At 43.4% G+C, this 20,984-nt stretch overlaps 1 long non-coding RNA gene across 1 annotated transcript in view; it reads right to left on the reverse strand.

Annotated features, from left to right (window-relative positions):
* The window catches only part of LOC105095265 (uncharacterized), a 743,648-nt gene that overhangs the window by 66,572 nt on the left and 656,092 nt on the right, over window positions 1-20,984 (reverse strand). The window lies entirely within an intron of this gene.

Here is a 20,984-nt window from a genome sequence, read left to right on the forward strand (position 1 = left end):
AGATTCGAAGTGAACACACTAATTAGAACCAACCCTCATAATTACTTTTATATTAATAGCATTATAAGATAAGCGTTCTTCTATCTGGGTTTTATCTCTCCGCTATAAACTGCATTGCTACTTTCTATCATGCCTCTTACATTATCAATGATTGGAGTCGCTTTTTAGACGGAACTGGGGCCGTGAGTAATTGTAGAAGCATCTGGTGGAGAGGGGGAGCTTTTTCCTTTTCTTTGTAAAGCTAGATCTCTGTAATGTGGCTGTGAGAACACTGGTATCGGACAACCCTTATTCATTCCGGCAGTTTCTGGAACGCCAGTATAAAACCTATTGGACAGGGAAGGGGATTCCTAACAGTCTCTCCGGCTTCTGTTTAGCTTTTTCCCTGATGTCTTGCAAAGAAAGCACACATGTGCTTACTAACACGAGGAGTGTCTACGTCTAGGTGACTCCCTGGAATCCAGCGACAGCCACCGTCAAACTAGAACAAGAAACAAAGTTTATGCTTTTAGGGAACAAACCTCTCTTTACACACTTTTAAGTTCAACTCAGATTGGTGACCTTGAGGAAGACGACATCTGAGGCCCTCAAAATCCCCAGATTCTCCCATAAATCCAGCTTGATTCATTTGCACTCTTCCTAGCGGTCTGATTTATGCCGGCGGATCGTTTTTATGGGTATCAGGTTAGCTTTCTCACAAGCCTTTTTAATTTGCACCATTATCTAGTGATAATGGTGTAATGGGCCTGCGTCCTCTGAAAAACACCAAAGTGTGCTTCGCCACAAAACACTCCGAAGACTTCACGGGTGGAGGGGGAGCTCTGCTGGAGGCTCTTAATGGGATGGTGGCTGACAAAAATGTCAAAGACCTAAGTTATTGTTCCAGTCCACTTGAAACCTTAGAATATGTTCCCCCAGTCACCCTATTAATGGAGATATATTATCTCTCTGAGAATTTCCTGTCAAACTCTGTTAAGTAAATAAAGGATAGGTGAAATATCAGAAACAGAGCTAACAAATGGAGTGGAGGCCTCCGCTTGAAAGAGGAAAGCCAGCTGTTTACTGTGCTAATTCGAAACAAAATGAAAATGTATGTTTTTCATCTTGCTGGAATATAATTTTCAAACACAGATTGAACATTGGCTTTAGAAAAGATTTTTTTTTTAAAGGGATATTCAGCGGTCTGGTTTCTGTGTGACAAATGTGACTAGGCTCTGACATAAGACAAATGCTTGGTTGAGCCTTGCATATTGCCTCTAAATTGAACTCAAACCACAAAGTAATGTTGGAATCGTTTAGCCGAGTTAGTCTCAATGTGTCAAGATCAGAATAGACTAGATTTTTTCTTCCCCTACATGGGGAAAAATATGGGACCCATGTTCATCACCACCAATGGCCAGGCAGGCCCCAGGAAGAGGGGTGTAAGTGAGCAAAGGCCCCCAGCTCTCTGGATCTGGTGATGCTCGCAGATCTCAACCCACAGAACACACACTCGGGATTTCGTCCTGGAGGTCAAGAGTTCACCTGGGAGTGAGTATTTTCCTCCCAGGGGACACTGGGCAATGTCTGGAGACATTTCTGGTTGTCTCAAGTGGGGAGGTCACTTCTGGTATCTGGGCCGAGGCCAGGGATGCCGTTGGACATGCCGAAGTGCACAGGACCGCCCCCCACTGCAGAGAGGCATCAGGCCTACCACGTCTACAGGGTCAAGGTGGAGAAACTCCACTGCAGGATAGTGGTCCTCACACCAGGACGTCTGCCAGAATCACCTGATAAACTCACAAGGAAGAGGCAGGCCCAGCCTCATTCAAGGAGGTGAGGGCCTATTTTTTGCCAGCTTTCCAGGTGATTCCCACCACAGTTTGAGAATCATTGCTGGGGGGTATTAATTTGGCTCAGAAGTTGGACGGGAATCATTATTCACAACCTTTGGGGGAGTTGGTCTACATCTCTTGCACAGGAAAGAACTCAATCCTATGACAAATGCTTAATCATTTCTTCTCTAGACCAGTATTTCCCAATCTGTAGGTTGTGAAGTTATGAAGTCTGTGAGCAAGCAAGTGTGCAAGCACTGCTAATAGAATCGAAAAAATATTCTCTTATACACATAAATAGAAGAGCATTTTCCAGATCGCATAGATGATCTGATTAATAATGTGCACGTTCATTTAGAAGCATTACTCACCAAGAGCTTTCTGTTTTCTTTCAAGCAGATGAACACTAATACATAGCTACTGCCACATGTGGGTTCATGAAATTTTTGATATTTTGCAAGATGTCCTCTGAACTGACCATTACCTGCAGACTGCATTTCAGGATTTTTCCAAAAATCTCTTTTTTTTTGCCCAAGTATCAGTGATCCCAGTTTCTTATGAGATGCCAAGTTTTGTACCTCTAATACTAGGTTTAGAGCAGTATCTTGCCATGCTGAATTTTGCAAATATATCACCCAGGAACCTTGTTATCCTACAGATTCTAATTGGGTTTCTCTGGGCCTGAGATTCTGCATTTGTGAAAGGCTCCCAAGGAAATGCAGATTTCCCTGGTCCTCAGTCCACGATCTGAGCAGTGGGGATTCAGGCATGGCCAGTTCTTGATATGTATGCACTCTGTATACCACACGTCTTAAAATGCTTCGAGCGGATCTCAGTAAAACAGGAAAAGAGAAAAAAATACGTATCCACTAAATGAAATATCATGACTCACATTTAGCTTGTATAAACTTTACTGAAAGTCCTTCTTCATGAACTGAATTTTAATTTTTCCAACACAATAAGAACAATGGAAGAAAATTCAGGTGAGAACAAAAGCCCATACACGAGGCTTGGGCCACGAGAGGGCTCTATACACGGATACTGGATACGAACCACATTTCATTCCCAGTCAACTCTGGCATCACTAATTCTACCAGCACAGCCAGGGACAAACGTGCACAATTTGATGACAAGCAGGTGGCACTACTAGGGTCACTGTAGAGTCTACCCCGCCTCTTGGTAAAAGCTCCTAAATGTTCCTCCTTGAAGTTCTGCAGCTTTTATTTTGTTTTCCTACATGAACTTCAGTAAACTAGCAATTGTGACATCGCTTAGATTCTGGCTAAACGTTTTAATAGATTTTAAAAAAATGCAATCAGGTGAGCTTCCAGGACAATTAACTGACTTGTTTTTCTGCGGTGGAAATAAGACATTTGCAGAAGAAAATAGACATAGGAGAGGTAATCTGGTGAATAAAATAAGTTAAAGCCTCTGTAGAAGTAAAGGGCAGTGAACTGAAATACAGATGTTAATTGACAGGTGTACTTGGAAGTCCTGGGCTTGGGGGTACAAATTCTGTCTCCCCTCCAAGAGCCAGACAGAGAAGAAGCCATCAAATTAGGGGTACTATCCCCTCACTCCATCTAATGGGTATGCCACAGGAATGTGACTTTCCACCCTCTCAGTTTTTGAAGGTGGAAATCTGGATGTGTGTGTGGAGTCTTTCTGACTTGTAAGAGTGGAAAAAATAACTTGGAAAATTTAAGCCGCTACAGGGGAGACAGTCAAGTGAGACCAGAAGCTGAATTCGGTTTTCAGACCCCGGGTTGCAATCTTGGCCTCTCCAAGTGTGGTTCACAGGCCAGCAGCACCCACATCGCCTGGGAACTTGTCAGAAATGCACACTCTCAGGCCCCACTCAGCATCCGCCCAGTGGGGCCCAGCAATCTGTCTCAATAAGCCCTCTACGGGACTCAGATACAAGTTCAAGTTTGCCCATCACTCATCTGGAGCTTTTCTGGTGCGCCTGCTCAGTTCCTTCCTGCCGTGAGCCAGAGCTTCTCCCTCAGTTTACCGTTCAGGGCTACCGTTCCAGGAGCTTTGAGGTACAGGCTGGTTCTCTGATACCCGAGCTGTCACCCCCGTGGGGCTGCCCCCACCTTCTCCATCCAGTCACTGGCTTGGACCCTACTTTAACCTGCCTCCTACCTGCCCACATCTCTAGCTGTAAACCCTTTGGTCCTTTTCCCATCATGCCATGTGAATCATATGAAAATCTGTTTTTGGAGGTGAAAATCTGTTTCTGATGAACATATTTGGTAATATTTTTGTTTATGATGTACCTGATTTCCACCATGCATATCCATCATCTCAGAGAGTTGTAAACAGGAAATAAAATGCATAAAATAACTAGGGTAAGCCTGGCGCAGAGTGAGCGCACAGTAAACACTAGCGGTTACGACTTTCCGGTCCAAAATGGGAACAATCGGCAAGACAGTTCTCTCCTTTTTTAGGGGAATATATCGAGGCTCAAGGAATTATGTTGTCTGAGAGTTAATCCTACAGCTAGAAAGAGGCAAGTGCTGGACTTGAACTTACACGTTTCTGCTCCCAAACCCTGTGCTTTATTTACCATGTAATATGGTCCTTCAGTCTGTCTCGGTGGGTAGTGCCACTGGGTTTGCTGCTTTGTGGACCTGGCATTGGACTTGTCAGACCCCCTTGTCCAGTCCTTGCCCCTCTGTCAGCCTATGATATAGATTATTTCTTTTCTCTTTTTTGTTTTTTTTAATGGCGGTACCAAGGATTGAACCCAGGACCCTGTGCACGCTAAGCACACACTCTACCACTGAGCTATACCCTCCCCCAAGTCCAGGATGTACTGGTAACAGCACTTCTGCCTCAAGGCATTGGGAAGGCTGGGGCGATGCCAGCTCTGAAGGCTACCTGTCTATTCCAGAGTGATTCCAGAGATAAAGAGGTCAAGGGGTAGAAGAGAGTCCCCAGATCTGACATCTTCTGGTTACACTGATGGGGCTGCTACGAGAAATGTTAGTTCTAGTGACTAACAGAACATCTGGGTTTCTGTAGCCAATAACCAGGAACCCAGCAAGGGTGGGTTATGCCAAGGGCTTCGGTAGGAAGCCCGGGGTCAGATGAGCTGGCCAGCAGAGGGCAGCATGCGTAACTGGGCTGTGTCAGTGAAGGCACTGCCCCAAAACAATATAGATGACCCAGCCACGACGAAGGTTTACATCTACCATTAACAGTGGTCCTCACCAAGGAGGCAAGAGACAGCCAAATTCTTGACTTAAACTCTGCCTGCCAAGCCAAGTTCCCATGGACTATCTCACCTTGAGGAGGGACCTTTCCCTATTTCTCTCAAAGACAGAAATGGGTTCACGCCAGTCCTGAGTCAAGTCAGTAGGGACAGGATAGGGAACAGGTGGAGACGTGGGTGATTTCAAACGTAACAGAGAAAGAATCCTAGAGGACCTTTGAAATTAGATGGCAGGGAGGAATCATAAAATGCTGGCACTCGCTGTATTGAAAACCATGGAACCTCTATTTATTCACTCATTCAGCACTTTGGAGGTTTGAACAAATTATGAATAGACTTCAGTTTTTAGAGCAGTTTTAGGTTTACCTGAAAAAAAAAAAAAAAGCGAACGCACAGAGTTCTCATGTACTGTCTCCCCTCCCCCTTCATCTTCATCTCCCTCCAGGTTCCATATTATCAACTTCTTGCAGGGACGCAGTACATCTGTTACAACTGAGGAACCAATGCTGATACACCATTACTAACTGAAGTCTACAGTTCACAATAGGTTTCATGCTCTGCGTTGCACATTCTATGGGCTTCCACCAATGTATCATGATGTGTATCTGCTGTTACAGTATCATACCGAAAACTTTCACTGCCCCCAAAATTTCCTGTGCTCCAACTGGGCATCCCTTCCTCCAGGCACTGACTGCTGCTCTTTTTGCTATGCTCACAGTTTCACCCTTCTTGGAATGTAATTCAGCTGAAATCATGAAATCAGACTGGCTTCCTTCATTTAGCAGTATTTATTTAAATTTACTTAATATCTTTTCTCCAGAGCTCATTTCTTTTAATACTGTATCATATTTCATTGTGTGGGTATCACTTGAAAGCTTTTGATCTACAAAATAATGTGCTAAGTACCTGCAAAGACACAAACCTCACCTGAAGTTTTAGCCAATCAACCTTATGACCAGTGTTTTGCATGGTCATTTTAAAGCAGTAACTCATCTAATTCTCATCAAGTCCCTGTGAGGTATGCAATAGTTTCTCTATTTTCCATGTGGAAACAGAAGCTGAGCTAAGTTAGTTAACTTTTTCAACAACTGCATGTGGTGGAGAGCAACCGAACCAAGGACTTTTACTCCAGTATCGCCCACTTGTTTCAATATAAATCTATGTATATATATGGACTGTCATTGGGAGAGTATAGTTCAGTAGGAAATAAGAACTTTGCATTGCATGCCTCAGATTCCCCAGTCAATATTTGTTTACTTAAGCAAAGTTATCTTTCCTACCTCTTGTTTCTTGTCCCATCACTCCATCATAAACATCCTCTAAAAATCATGCCTAGTATGTCAAGCAATTCAGATCTTGCCCTCAGCTTGCATTCCCTGCCAGAAAAACAAAACCCCAGTAGCTAAGTAAATGGGACCCTTCCACCACATGAAACTCTCTCTGGCTCTAAAAGCCGTAATTTGCTCACTGTACCACAGTCCACAACTCTGAGAAAAGACCCAGGGACAGCTGGTAAACCAGACTCCATCTTCCTTAATTTGCCATTCTTAGCAACTCCGCTGTCATCGTGGCCAGATGGTTTGTTCCTAGTATACTCAGGAGGTCCCCTAAGAAGCGTTGGCAAGCTTACCGACTGGAGTTCAAGGTTGGAAGAGTAAGACAATGTATTTCCTCCTTTCCAAAAGACACCACCAGCTTACAGCTGCATGGGCCCCACTCTATGCTGGATACCCAGCCCCGGCCCTAACTAATCCCTTCTCTAATTCATTCACCTGAGGCAACAATATATCCAGTTTTCCCTAACCACTACTTTCAATTCTTTACTCCTCACTCAAAGATTGCCAGTGAAAGGAAACAAGGAAGTATTTTTACAGGGGAGAAGCCTGACAGATACTCTCTTAACCCAGTAATCAGAGTTCATATCACCAGGAATGAGACAAACGAAACTTCAAGCCACCCGAGAAGATGTCATGAGAACAACACAGCATCACTTCTGTGACATACTTGCCAAAGCTCAACTCCCCGAATCTAAGTCATGAAGGGTCAAAGGACAAACCTAAATGGAGGGACATTCTACAAAGATACTGGCCTGCAATCTTTAAAAGAATCCAGTCATGGAAGTCAAGAAAATGGCTGTAGACTGAAGAAGGCCAAAGAATCATGACAACATATGTACCACATGATTTGAAACTAGACAATTTTGATGTTAACGCATTTTGATGTTAAGATGTTAGTGCCAACTGGCAAATCCAGAAAGGGGTAAAGATGAAATAGACTGTGTTAACGCAACAATGTTAATTTCCAAACTTCGATTATTTGTATGTTGGTTATGTGGAGGAACGTTCTTGTTTGTAGGAAATATTTTACAAGCAGTAGGGGTGGTGGGGCCAACCATGTCAGCAACTTCATCTTTGAAATGTTCCTGCACCTTTGTTCTAAGTTTGAGGTTTTTTCAAAAAACAGTACCAAAAGATAACTCCCGGGAATGCATCCTTATCCATAATGCCTTCGGCTGATGTATGTCAGGACCTCTGTTATGTGATTCCACCCTCCTTTTATCCCGTGTGGCTCCCCAGGCTGCTGGCCATCTCTTTAGGGTTCTAGGGGAAGGAGGCTCCATTCCTGCCTAAGGCTTCCCTCGGCAGTCAAAAATTTCCCTCTCCTCCTCCCCTCAGTCCATCATCATCCTATCTGTTAGCCCAAGTCCAAGGTGATCACACCTTGTTAGACAGCCTTCCTGTCACATCAGCCCTCTGCATTACCATTTTTCTGATGAACTGTATCCTTAGCTTCGAGCATCCAATTTAGCATCTAGTTGTGTTGTTAGCTTCTAGCATCCAATTTAGCAGCTAGGTGTACAAAGATGTCTGTTACCTGCTAACTCTAAAGTACCCCTTTGGGAAGCAGTGTTCATTTCAGATAATTCCACGAATACTTTCTTCTTAGTATGTGCTCAATAAACACCTGGTCTCTGTCTGAACACTGCCTGATCAGATGTTCATTATAATGATATAAAGACCTATTTATGACTCATTCCTCTGAAAAAGTCATCACTTGACTAATACAAAGGATTCCTACTCTTCTTGGGCTTGACAGAAAATTTAAACCATGTGGCAGCAAAGATTCCAGAGCCAACTTTCTCAAGCCTAAGAAAACTTAGTAGTAGCCTCTTTGAAATATTCTCTAACAAACTACTAGAGCTTTGTGTCCATCTGAGACTTTTTCCATCTTTCTGCTTACTTTCCTCCTTGATTTTTATCTTTCCACTGACATTTGCAGGCATCAGTGTGTTCAGCAAATGCAGAACCTGAGAAGTAATAGAGCTATAGAATTCAGCCCACAGGCTGGGATCTTCCAAGAATACTAGACCCAACTATTTGCCACATAACAGATAAACACACACGCATGCCTGCTTACTGAAAACGATTCTGATCTTTTAAACATACATTGTCTTTAAGCAAAAAATCATCACAAAAAAAAAAATCAAGAGAATGGAGGTGGGGTGGTACTTGAGGCAGACAGAAGTCTCCACAGTATAAAACACCGGCACGTACTTCCGGGTGCACTGGACGTAACTGCACGTCCAATGGCATTTCTGCACATCTCACTTTCTATTTTGTGTCTCCAAACTCTGCTTGGCTGTGAAGACAGAGAAAGTCTCTGGCACTTACCGTATGTCTCTCTCTTTTTGTGGATACACTTACTCAACCCAATTTTGGAAATCTGGGCTTCGGTGGGTGGCTCATTTTTGTGTGATTGGTGCATAATGATACTCATCAGTAGCTTATTGCTATGTAATCAAAACCACTCAAGGTTTCAATGCTGCACTAATATTAACTTCAACCATTTACTCTTTTAATGAAGTGAGTGTTGATATAAACATTTGCATACTTATTTGTCAATACAAACAGATTTGATGTTGAGTAATAAGGTCATTAAAAGTAATCACATATTTACATCTTTTAATCCCCATTTCCCTCCACCTCCGGCTCCAATTCCTCTCCTCTGCACCACCGCACTCAAAACATTAACGACGTAACACTGGAACCACAGTCCAGGACCACCGTGAGCTTTTCCATTCCAGAATCTGTCACTATCATTCAAGAAACTGCCAGCGGGTACCAGCTACACAGAGGAAGGTCACATTCTCTAGACAGATCCCTATAAGAGGCTCAGAAGCCGCTGTGCTGAGCTGTGATTCATTTCAGGAATTTGATGCACTGCGTAAGTCCAGATGAGACAGGAAAAAAAAAAAAAAAAAAGACTTACCAATAACCTGCACCTGGGTTGAGGCTACAAGCTCAAGCTATTTAGATGTATGCACCCTGCACCAACCTCCTACTCAAACCTGTTACCCTCCTTCTCCTTCTCACTATCAAGACAGCCCAGATAGAGGCGAGGGAGGTGTGGACTGGGGAGATGAAATAAACTGGGGCATGTAGATAGGAGGACAGAGGAAGCTGGAGACTCTTTTTGAAAGCCAAGGTACTGAGTGTTAGAGCCAGAAGGGATCTTTGAGATCCTTTAACTACAACCCTTGTTTTAGACATAAGTAGTGAGAGGCTCAGAGAGGTCATGTGACTTGCCTGAGGTCACACAGCAACTCTGGACTGTTCCTTGAAAGTACTCTTCAGAAGAATCTTTTGTCAAATGACTACAAGGTACTCAGCCATGAGATGCAGGATCAGCGGTCCAAAGTTGCTTCCGTATATGCACGTGTATACAGATATACTCAGACTAGCATTCATTCCCGCCCCACCCCCACCAGCCCCACTTGCCTTCAGGTCATAGCTCCTAGGATCTACTCCTTTTGCACGACAGTCTTGGGAGGACAGTCAGTCAAGGTGCTTTGTCCTTCTTTCACAGACGATGGGCTATAACCCTGGGCCAATCCCTTTCTCTTCTTGGGATTTCTGTCTTGAGCCTTAAGAGACTTAAAGCGATTAGAAGATTCATGCTGAGGTAACGAACTGTCTATGAAAGATGGTCTTCTGGTCCTGCTCCCTAGAACCCAGGAACTACTCCAGCTCTCTATCTTTGGACCTGGGAGTGGCTCTATGCTGTGGGTAGATTCATTCAGAGGTTCTCAACTAGGGGTGATTTGGCCCCCAGGGGATATTTGGTACCTTGATACACGCTTGGTTGTTACAAGTGGGGAGGGGGAGCTACTGGCACCTAGCAGGGAGAAGCCAGATGTGTTCCTAAAGAGCCTTCAAGGAACAGGGCAGCCTCCGCAACAAGGAATTACCTGCCCTCAAATGTCCACACGGGTGAGGTTGAGAACTCCTGGGCTAAGCCCACTCCCTTCTCTCTAGCCTGCTTTCTTTCAAAGGGTGAAAGTTATTCTTTCCAACCCTCTCTCATAGCTAAAGATGAGGAGTCCAAGTCATAGTTTTGACCAGTGAGATTTGAGCAGAATCTGGTTTCCTACTTAGAGAAACAGGAGCAGCTGTTCTCATCATCCTATTTAGAAGGGAGATAAAGCTTGGTGCACTGGCAGCCACTGTACGAACATGAGGCAAAGGCCAAGAAAATCATAGGTACCATCACCAATTCCAATGGCTATCTCCTTTCAAGACTTTTTTTTTTCCTTTTTTAATTTGGGGAGGGGGGTAATTCAGTTTGTTTCTTTAGTTATTTTAAAGGAGGTAACACGGGGATTGAATCCAGGACCCAATGTATGCTAAGCACATGCTCTACCACTGAGCTCTACCCTCCCTGCTCGACTTCTTGCTGTTGAAGAAAAACCGAATCCTCATTTGTTTAAAACTATTCATCAACAAGTATTCCTCGATGTTCAGTTGAGAGCATTTCAGTGGTTATTCCTCCCCACAAATGGTTTCTCTGCTTATGTCCACGAGAGTCCATTTTTGTGTTTTTGCAAGGAAAGAATTGTACTTGATGTAGCACACTGCACACAAGCCTTTGTGGATTATGCACTGCAGCCAGCACAGAGCTGGTCCCTGTCTTATTATTCTCGCTGCTGGCTGAAATGTGGGCTCCACGCAGCAAGTGAACGTGGGCAACTCTTCACTAGCATCCAGCAGTATTTTTGGATCTGTGCTTTGGGATAAGATTTGTGATAAAAATGACTTTCTGCCTTTTAACTCTAGGTCACAAAAGATTTCTGCCTTGGAACTCTAGGTCAGAAAAATCCTGTCAGCTGTAGTGTCAGCGAGACGTGTTCAGGAAGCCCTTTCCAAGTCGGGATGAGAGAGGAGAGCTGAGGAAATGTGTTTTCTGCTCCTCTGTGGAGTGAGGACGAGGACACAGCAGCAGGCATTTCAGGAGAAAGGGAACCAGCGTATGTGGGTGGAGCAGAGGAAGGCGGGCAAGAGAGACCCACCCTCCCCCACTGCCCATCCCCCCTCCCTCCCAGTCCTGCTTCACAAGGTTCTCCCAGGAGCTGGGGGTGAAGGCACTGCTGGAGAGCATCCTCCGACCAACGCTCAAAGGCTGCTCAACCTGCATTTTTATTGTTGGTTCCAGGGAGTAAGTCAAAGAGGCAGAAGCCATCGTCCCTGATTCAGACAGGCACTGTCGCTGTCCCCTTGCCCAACGTCACAGCGGAGGCTCAGTCCCTCCCACAGTGCAGGGCTTCCTCGCCCTCCTCTCCCCTCCCCCACCGGGACCTGCCCATCAGAGCAGGGTCCCCTCAGCCCTCCTGGCTCACTCTCAGCACAGCTCCTTCAGACGCAAGGGGACTGGCTTATCTTCTCTGCTGACTCACTAAGGGCACTTGGGGTCTTAACTGCTGTTGGCTCCCTGGCTGTCTCCTGATTAGGGGGTGGTCAACGTTCAGTCATCTCTCAGGACTGCAGCATTTCTTGGAGGCAGCACGTGTGCAGAGGTGAGGAGCCCAGGTTCTGGAGCCTGCCCCGGTGTGTACACGGTAATGGCAGCAACAGCAGGTGATGTTAATAATTGACCGTATGTAACACTGAGCTAAGTGCTTGACATACATTATCCCGCTTTGGAGCGGTTTGACTTTCATCAAGTTGCTGGACATCTTTGAGCATCAGGTGACTCAGGCAAAATGAGGATAATAAGAGAACCCAATCTGGATGGTTACAGGACCAAAAGGAGCAACACAGCAGAGCGCCTGACACCTAGTGAGCCGTCTTTTGATGTCAGCTCCTAACATTCGAGGTGACAGATCTTGACTGGTTGAAAGCTACCTGAAATTCCTATTGAAATGAGACACTGTAAAGCCAACGATCCGGTATGACTTATTTTGACTTTTAGAACAGAGAATCAGGAGCTAAAGTCTGGAACATCTCTCCTGCACATTCACCACCAACTCGCACAGCGTGGGTGCACAACCAGGACTCGAACCCCGGGGCCCTGGGGAGGCTACTAGCTTCCTTCTTGCCCCTGGAAACCTGTAAAGCTTGTCTTTGAGGCTGGATGGCTGGAATTAATAGGATTGATTGGAGTGTCTGAAGGCTCCTGATCCAACTGTTTCCTTCCTTTGCTTGCTAGAACAAGCTTCCGGTGGATAATTTAGAAACTGTTTGGCAAAAGCGCCCATTCCAGTGATCTGCTGAAGTTGGAGGGAAAGTGGGCTTCTGAACTGCGATGAGGTGACATAAGTGATAATGAGGAGGACAATTATTATGGAAGATATGGATGCTGGGTTATTACGGAGTGTCACTCACCACACCCCAGCTCTCATCAAGTCCAAATCCCCGGGAGAAAGACACAACCCTACTATGCTCAGGAAGAGTAAATGACTTACCCACAGACCCAGCGAGGAATCAGGAAAGCTAGGACTTAAACCCAAGGCTTCTCCAAGTCTGGGTCTCAGAACCAGCTTGCTACAAACCAAGACAGAGGGTTCTACAGCTGCTCTGGGAAACCCCACTGCACAGGGGAGAAACTGCCCCACTCATCCCCAGTGGATGAGGCTGTGTGACCTTCTGGGATGTTAGCGCTGGCTGGGATGTAATGGGAGGCCCAGTCTGACTTCCTCTGGGCACAACCTGAGCTCTGAGAAGCCTTAACCAGGGATCTTTCACCTCGTAAATCAAAGGGATGAAAATCAAGTTACCCTCTGATATTAGAGTAGATCAACTTGGGAAAATGCCATCTCTTGTTCTACATCTGTGTCTGAAACACTGGGTAGGAAGCTCCTAGGGTCCTGCCAGGACTGGTGATCTCCAAGTACCTCCCTATGAGCTATGTTCTTGGTATAAAATGTATCTCATTACAGGTTATTACAAACTATTGAATATAGTTCCCTGTGCTATACAATAACCCATAATGAAAAAGAATATGAACAAGAATGTATAATTAAGTCACTGTCTATGATTATATGCTGAACACCAGAAACTAACACAACATTGCTAGTCAACTGTACATCAAAGAAAATACACTAATAAATAAATGTATTAATATATTAATAAAATAAATTAAAAATAAATTAGTTTGAAAAGGCAATGAAAAAAGTGTATCCCAATAATCTCACGCAATGTGCTGGTATTTACCTGAATTTAGAAAAACGGTCGTGTAGCAAGGCACACCGCACAGCTGTCTGGCCTCTTCGGCGTGTGCTTTGCAGAATCTGCGCTCCTTCATAAACAACCTGTCAGCGAGGTTCCGGCCAACCTCACCGGACGTGGATGCACTCAGCGCTGAACCTGCAACCCTCTCACTTCATTAGCCATACCTTTCTGGCCGCTGTTTATTATTCCTTGAGATAAATGAAAGTTTTCTATTTCTTGCCAAGGCTCCAGCAGAGAAACCTGGCTTTTTTTTTTCTTTTTTTTCCCCCCTTTCTTTGAATTGTCCTTCTTCAGGCTCAAGTATAAAATGAGTCAGAACTCTCAAAAAATTTTCAAATCAAGTCCAATTTACGAAAAGTGCCTTAGACTGTTAATTAAGTGAATTAAGTGAAAGAAATTTTTTATGAAGGGCTTACTAAAGGAACTTCAAATAGGAGAAGACATGCTTTTAGCTGGCAGTGATAAGAGGACCTGTAAGAGAGGCCAGCTGGTCATTAGACAAGACAGTAGATCTGTAGACAATTCATTTAGGTCTATGGGGACCCACAGATACCCGTCTCTCTCTTTTTCCTCCTTCTCCCTCCCCTGCTCTCTAGGAATCAGCTCTATTTGTCAAGTAGGGCAACCACGACATGCATGGTTGTGCAGGCTGTGCACTGCACAGTCTCACCATGTCAACAAGGTTACTGAGCAAAGCCAAAAAACCACGTTCTCATTGTGACTGGAGACAGTTCATGTGGGGCCTATATTTTAAGGGGTCAGCAGGTTCTTTGACTTTCTGGGGCCACGACAACTTTTGAGACCCAGATGACAATGCTGGATCTTCTCTTCTGGAAAAAGGCACAAACCCTCAAATAGTTTGAATACAATTTAAAGGGATTCATCGGTTCTCAAAACCCATCCACAAGCTCTAGTACTTGGGCCAAGAAAGCCAAGTTCTGATAGAATCAGTTGAGAAGCCAAATGCGAATGAGAAGCTTGCCTGGTGAACAAATATTCCGATATTTAATGGTGTCAGACTAAGAAAACACGGTACATCTAACTCCATGCTGGGAAAAGCCTTACTTTGGCGCAGGATGACCCTCAGTCACAGGGAGGCTCCCTCCATGCCTTGAGCATGGCTGGGGTGGGCAACGTCAACTCTGGATTTCCAGATGCTCGTCTTTTCTTGGCTTGGATGTCAGATCCACACTTACGCAAACCCTCTGCTTCCTGACGGACACATCCTTCCTTTAAATATGTTGATCCGTTTGGGCCTCACTGGCTGAGGGTCACTGGACTCTTCAAGAGATCTGCCTCATCTCTGTCCTCACCTCCTCTGTTTATCTTGCCTTTTAACCTCACAGATCAATGTCTTATATCTACATCCAAATTCTCCAAGGAACCCCCTCACTCTAGTTTAATACCAGACACCACACCAGACCCAAGACCTAACAACAAGAATGGTACCAATTAACCTATTTTGTTCCTCCTGTGCATTAAGCCCTCTGGCTATGACCTGACTCCTTTTAATCTCATAACCACACTTCACCGTAGGCACCAACTACTATTATCCATCCCAATCCACAGGTAAGGAAACTGAGGCCGAGAGCAGTTATGTTAGTTGTCCAAAGTCACAATGTAAACTGCAGCTTTGGAAATCAAACATGATCACCTGTACCTACCAGGGATTCGAAAACTTTTTGCTGTGAAGGGTCAGATGGGAAATATTTTAGACTTCATGGACCATATGATCTGTTTCAACTACTCTGCTCTGCCTTTGCGGTGGGGAAGAAGTCGCAGAAGCATGGAAAATGGGCACGGTCTTGTCTTCTAGGCCTTGGTCTGCCACCCCCTGCTCCACACCACACTTCAAGCTCCAAGTCTCAGGATGTGGTTACCTTGGAGCATGAAATAATCACAACTTGAACACGTAGAGCTTGTTACGCTTTTAAAGCAAATCTGAATTCTTACAGTTAAAAGAAAAAAAACTTAGAATAGTAAAATACCGATAGTCATAAATTTGAAAGTAACGTGCATCTTACTTATTGTTTTAGCAAATTTTGTATTTCAAGTCATGCCAGGCTTCTGAAACCCTCAGTTCTTGTTTTCCGGAGATGTGGGTTAGATCGGACACAGAACAAACAGTGAAAATAAAAGAACACCGAGTTCTCCAACTTCCTGGAAGACTTTGGTCAGGCAAGAAAGCAAGCTCCTTATTAAATACTCCTTTGCATGCTAGGTCTGGGGAAATAACATTTTTGTTTATAATAAATACCATTCCAAAAAGGATTGATTAAACTAGACACAGACGCTAACCAGAAAAGTGAGTGTTCATGTTTTCAAATCACACTTGGTCTGATTTTTCGTGTCTGCCTATTTGCTCTTCAGAAGCTCTGCCTTTCTATGTCTGCCTGGGGAAACTTGTCTTGAATTTAATTAGAGAGAACATTGTGACAGATCAAAGATGTGGTCTGCAGTCCCTCTCTCATGTTTACTGCCTCTGTTAGCAGAAGGTGACGAAGGCAGAAGAAGGCAAAGTAAATGGAGAAGAGATGATTAAAGCTGAGATGTTTGGAACTGGGTACGGAGATATTGAGCTATCCTTGCCTCTCCTCAAGGGAATGCCAGCAGTAGTGGGGTAGCCTTGGAACTATCAGAAGAGAAGGTGTATCACCCCAAACCATCACGTACCTACCTGGGTGAGGAAAAGGAGATGAGCAGGACGGGCTGGGGAATTCACCCTAGGAAATCTCTTCCCCAACATTTGGGCTAATTCCTTCCTAAGCCTTGAAAACTTTATTTAGGTTAAATGATATGAATAAATCCCTTTCTTTTCCCAGTATTTAAAGATAGTTCCACTTTACAGAATGGTGTGTCCTCTACCTTCCTGAAACAATCACACAAGCTCTAATAAAGCAGCAACAACACCACAGTAACTATGACGATAGCAACGGCCAGCTCTTATGAAGTGTTTCCTATGCACCAAGTACTGCTCTTAAAACTCCATGAGGTACAATTGTTATCTCCACTTTACAGAGGAAGAACTGAGGTTAGAGTTTTCATTTCCCAAAGTTTCACAGATAGGAAGCCCATGTAGAATTAGACTGTATCGGGTCAAGAGAGCTGTCAGTGTTTCTCAAACTGCTTTCACTGTGATTCCCACAAATGCACAGGACAGATCGGAGGTTTTGAGGAAAAGCCAGAGATGAAGAGGTAAGAGCGATGCACTGTCATTCTTCTATCTTTGCCTTTTTTCCCTCCTGTATTTCAGATGGTGTTTAATTTTGTAGCTGTGTTGATATTAATATAAAAACAAGATTCATAACTGAGGGTACGAGAGGATGTTCCACCATGGCTTCAGGCACTCCCAGGGCGCACCTTTATCAGTGCGGGAAATGCAGCTTGAGTTATCACTTCCCAGCAAGGGAACAGACCCAAAGGCCAGGAGGGTCTGAAAGCAGCACTCACCATGTCCAGCCACACAAACTCAAGTACTTATTTATTCATCAGTGCTTTTACAAATAAATGGAAAATAGTTTTTTTAGGGGTGGAAGGTTATCAAATATAACTCCCTCTGTAGATTCCTTAAAAAACTAAAAAGAGTTACTACATGATCCAGCAATCCTACTGCTGGGCATATATCCAGAAAAGACAAAAACTCTAATTTGAATAGATATACACACCCCACTGTTCACAGCAGCACTATTTACAATAGCCGGAACATGGAAGCAACCAAGTGTCCATCGACAGATGAACAGATAAAGAAGACAGATAAAGAAGAACAGATAAAGAAGACAGATGAACAGATAAAGATACACACACACACACACACACACACACACACACAATGGAATATTACTCAGACATAAAAAAGAAAGAAACAATGCCATTTGCAGCAACAGTGATGGACCTAGAGATTATCATACTAAGTAGAAAAAAACCAGACAAAAAAAGTATCTTATCACTTACATGTAGAATCTAAAAAAATGTTACCAATGAACCTATGTATAAAGCAGAAATAGACTCACGGATATAGAAAATAAATTCATGGTTACCAAAGAGGAAAAGGTGGGAAGGGATAAATTAAGAGTTTGAGGATTAACAGGTACACATGACTAAGTACACATTACTGTACATAAAATAGATAAACAACGAGGATAGCACAGGGGGCCATATTCAATACCTTATAATAACTGATAATGGAAAAGAAATGGAAAAAGAATATACATACATATATCCTTATGTATATATTACTGAATCACTTTGTTGTATACCTGAACCCTTGTAAATTATACTTCAATAAAAATATACAATACAAGAGGAATTGAAAAAAGCAATCTAGGTCCTTCTCTCAGGGCACATCACCTGAATGCCCAGATGACACAGATCCATCCACTTCCTCATTCAACAGAATGTATGGAGTTCCAACACTTGTAACAGGCACTGGGGCCATCATGATTTGACCTCCAAGGAGTTTGGGGGTTATAGGCTTTGTGGATGCCAGACATCAGAATAGAGCAAGGCCAGGTGGTCCTGGAAATGGAACCCAGTCTTGACTCTGAAATGCCCCTTTCTCCTCACCAACTTTCCTCAAGGTAGTCTTGAAAGGCTGACAGTGTCTACCCACATTTGCTAAGTGTCTCATGAAAAAGGGGAAAAAAAAAATCTAGTTTCTAAGAAACCCCCCTTTGAATGCAGCCTAAAGTCTCCATTTTGTTTTGAGAAACAAATGCTTCCTAATGGCCAAAATATTTATGTTTGAAAGCCACATAATGAAAATACACAATAGTTGCTTCCCTCAACTTTTTTTTTTTATTCCAGCACTAATTTCCTTGTCACCTGAATGTGACTCTCGATTGTCACAATGACTCTGAGACAATGATTCGGTGCTGCCTGATGGCACAAAGTGAAGTTGTGAAGCTGATGCCAAAACTGTGTCAGCTTAACTCAGGAGAATGACAAAAGCTGTGAGCAATCTTGCCTATTTAGAAAGCGGCGGGGCCACCAAAGCAGCACTCAGGTTAGCTCCATCCAGTAACTTGCCTTTTTTGTTCAGTACCTGGATTGGGTGCCCCTCCCATCTCTTCACTGCGAAGGCGTCTCCATTTCATACAAACTGCTCTCTGAGATTCCTGAATCCAGGACTATGGAAGGCAAGTAAGCCAGGCACAGTCCCAATGGGAATTACTCTCCCCTCCCCCAACTCCCCTGGGGGGGGGAATCTCACTCAAGTATTTTTAATGAGAGAATAAGATAATTTAGATTGTTTAAACTATTAAAGCCAAAAGTCAAAAGGCTACCCGGGCCTTTGTTTTTTCAGTCAGTTGATGGCCCAGAGGCTGCCATTCTCCACCACTAAGGCCCTTCTTGCCCGAGGACCCTGGATGTGACTTCACAGTCTTTCCCAACACAGTACCAGCCCCACAGGCTTCAAGAGCAAGAGACACAGCAACGCTCTCCTAGGGCAGTCTACCCAGGCATTAGAAATAAAAGGCAAAATATACATACGGGATCTCATTAAACTTGCAAGCTTTTGCACAGCAAAGAAAACCATAAGCAAAACAAAAAGACAAACTACAGAATGGGAGAAAATATTTCCATAAGATGAGACTGACAAGGGCTTAAACTCCAGAATATATAAACAGCTCATACAACTTAACAACAACAACAATAAAAAACTCCCCCAATCTAAAAATGGCAGAAGACTTAAACAAGCAATTCTCCAGTGAAGACATACAAATGACCAATAGGCATATGAAAAAAAAAAAAGCTCAATATTGCTAACTATCAAAGAAATGCACATCAAAACTACAACGAGGTTTCACCTCACACCACTCAGAATGGCCATCATTCAAAAGTCCATGAACAATAAATCCTGGAAAGGGGGTCGAGAAAAGGGAACCCTCCTACACTGCTGGTGGGAATGTAGTTTGGTGCAGCTGTTAGGGAAAACAGTATGGAGATTCCTCAAAAAACTAAAAACAGACTTATCATATGACCCAGCAATCCCACTCCTAGACATATATCCAGAGGGAACCTTAATTCAAAAAGATACATGCACCCCAATGTTCACAGAAGCACTATTTACAATAGCTAAGACAAGGAAACAACCTAAATATACACTGACAGATGACTGGATAAAGAAGTTGGGGTATATTTATACAATGGGATACTACTCAGCCATAAAAAATAATAAAACAATGGCATTTGCAGTAACATGGATGGACCTGGAGAATGTCATTCTAAGTGAAGTAAGCCAGAAAGAGAAAGGAAAATACCATATAATATCACTTATAATGTGGAATCTTAAAAAAAAAAAAAAAAGGACAAACAAACTTGTTTATAAAACAGAAACAGACTCAGACGTAGAAAACAAACTTATGGTTACCGGTGGGGGGAAGGGGGTGGGAAGGAGTAAATTGGGAGTTTGAGATTTGCAGATACTAACTAATACACATAAAATAGATCAACAACAAGTTTATACTGTACAGCACAGGGAATGATATATATTCAATATCTTATAGTAACCTATGGTGAAAAAGAATATGAAAACGAACATATGTTCCTATATGACTGAAGTATTGTGCTGTACACCAGAAACTGACACATTGTAAACTGACTATACTTCAATTAAAAAAATATATATAGATAGCAAGAGACAGAAGCTGCTCTGCTACATCAACAGTCCAAATTTTGGCCCCGTGGGATCTTTAGCAAATCTCATTCATTGTGTCATTCAGGACATATATGTGAAGTCCCTGCTCTGGGCCTCATAAAATGGGAGTAAAGAGCAGACTGACTTACAGTCCCACGGAACTGATAGTCTAAAGAGAATGCTGCACACAGGAAAAGCAGTTACACTAAGGGATGCTAGACTTTACAATGTGTAAGGAAGTTATCTTTGAAATTAAATCTAGAAAAAGAAGAAGTGACACTGCGGACAAGGACTGCAAGGGCTGAGGGGTGGGGGGCTGAGGAGGAATTCAGTAAGTACAAAGTCTGAGCAATCGATAGAAATAGAATCCACAGGAAGGGAGTGTAGCTACAAAGCTTGCAGCAGGAATTACACAGAGGAAGAGGCTGCAAGGTCAGGAAAAAGGAGTGAACCACCATCTTTCCCATTGTCACCTTCTGTTGAGATCTTATTCATGCTAGAAGGCCCTGCTAAAATGTCCCTTTCTTTCCTCTTCTCCTGGACTGTTGTACCAAGAGCAATGCTGCTGTAACATCTGACTTTATCACGTTAAAGGAGAGTTTGTTTTTCAAGTAAGTAATTAGGGAGAAAATTATACATAGTAAAAAACAAACTGCCCATCAACATGAATTTTAATCATCAGGATGGGGTTCCTTGCAAGCCCCAAAGCCAAATATTAACTTCCTCAAGACTCTCTTGCTTTCCACCTTTTGTTTTCACTAAGGCAGGAGACTGCAAGGTCAAGTTGAAACAGGAAAGGGTTAAAGATG

This window comes from Camelus dromedarius, chromosome 17 (assembly GCF_036321535.1).
Source record: "Camelus dromedarius isolate mCamDro1 chromosome 17, mCamDro1.pat, whole genome shotgun sequence".
In the NCBI taxonomy this organism is placed as follows: Eukaryota; Metazoa; Chordata; class Mammalia; order Artiodactyla; family Camelidae; genus Camelus; species Camelus dromedarius.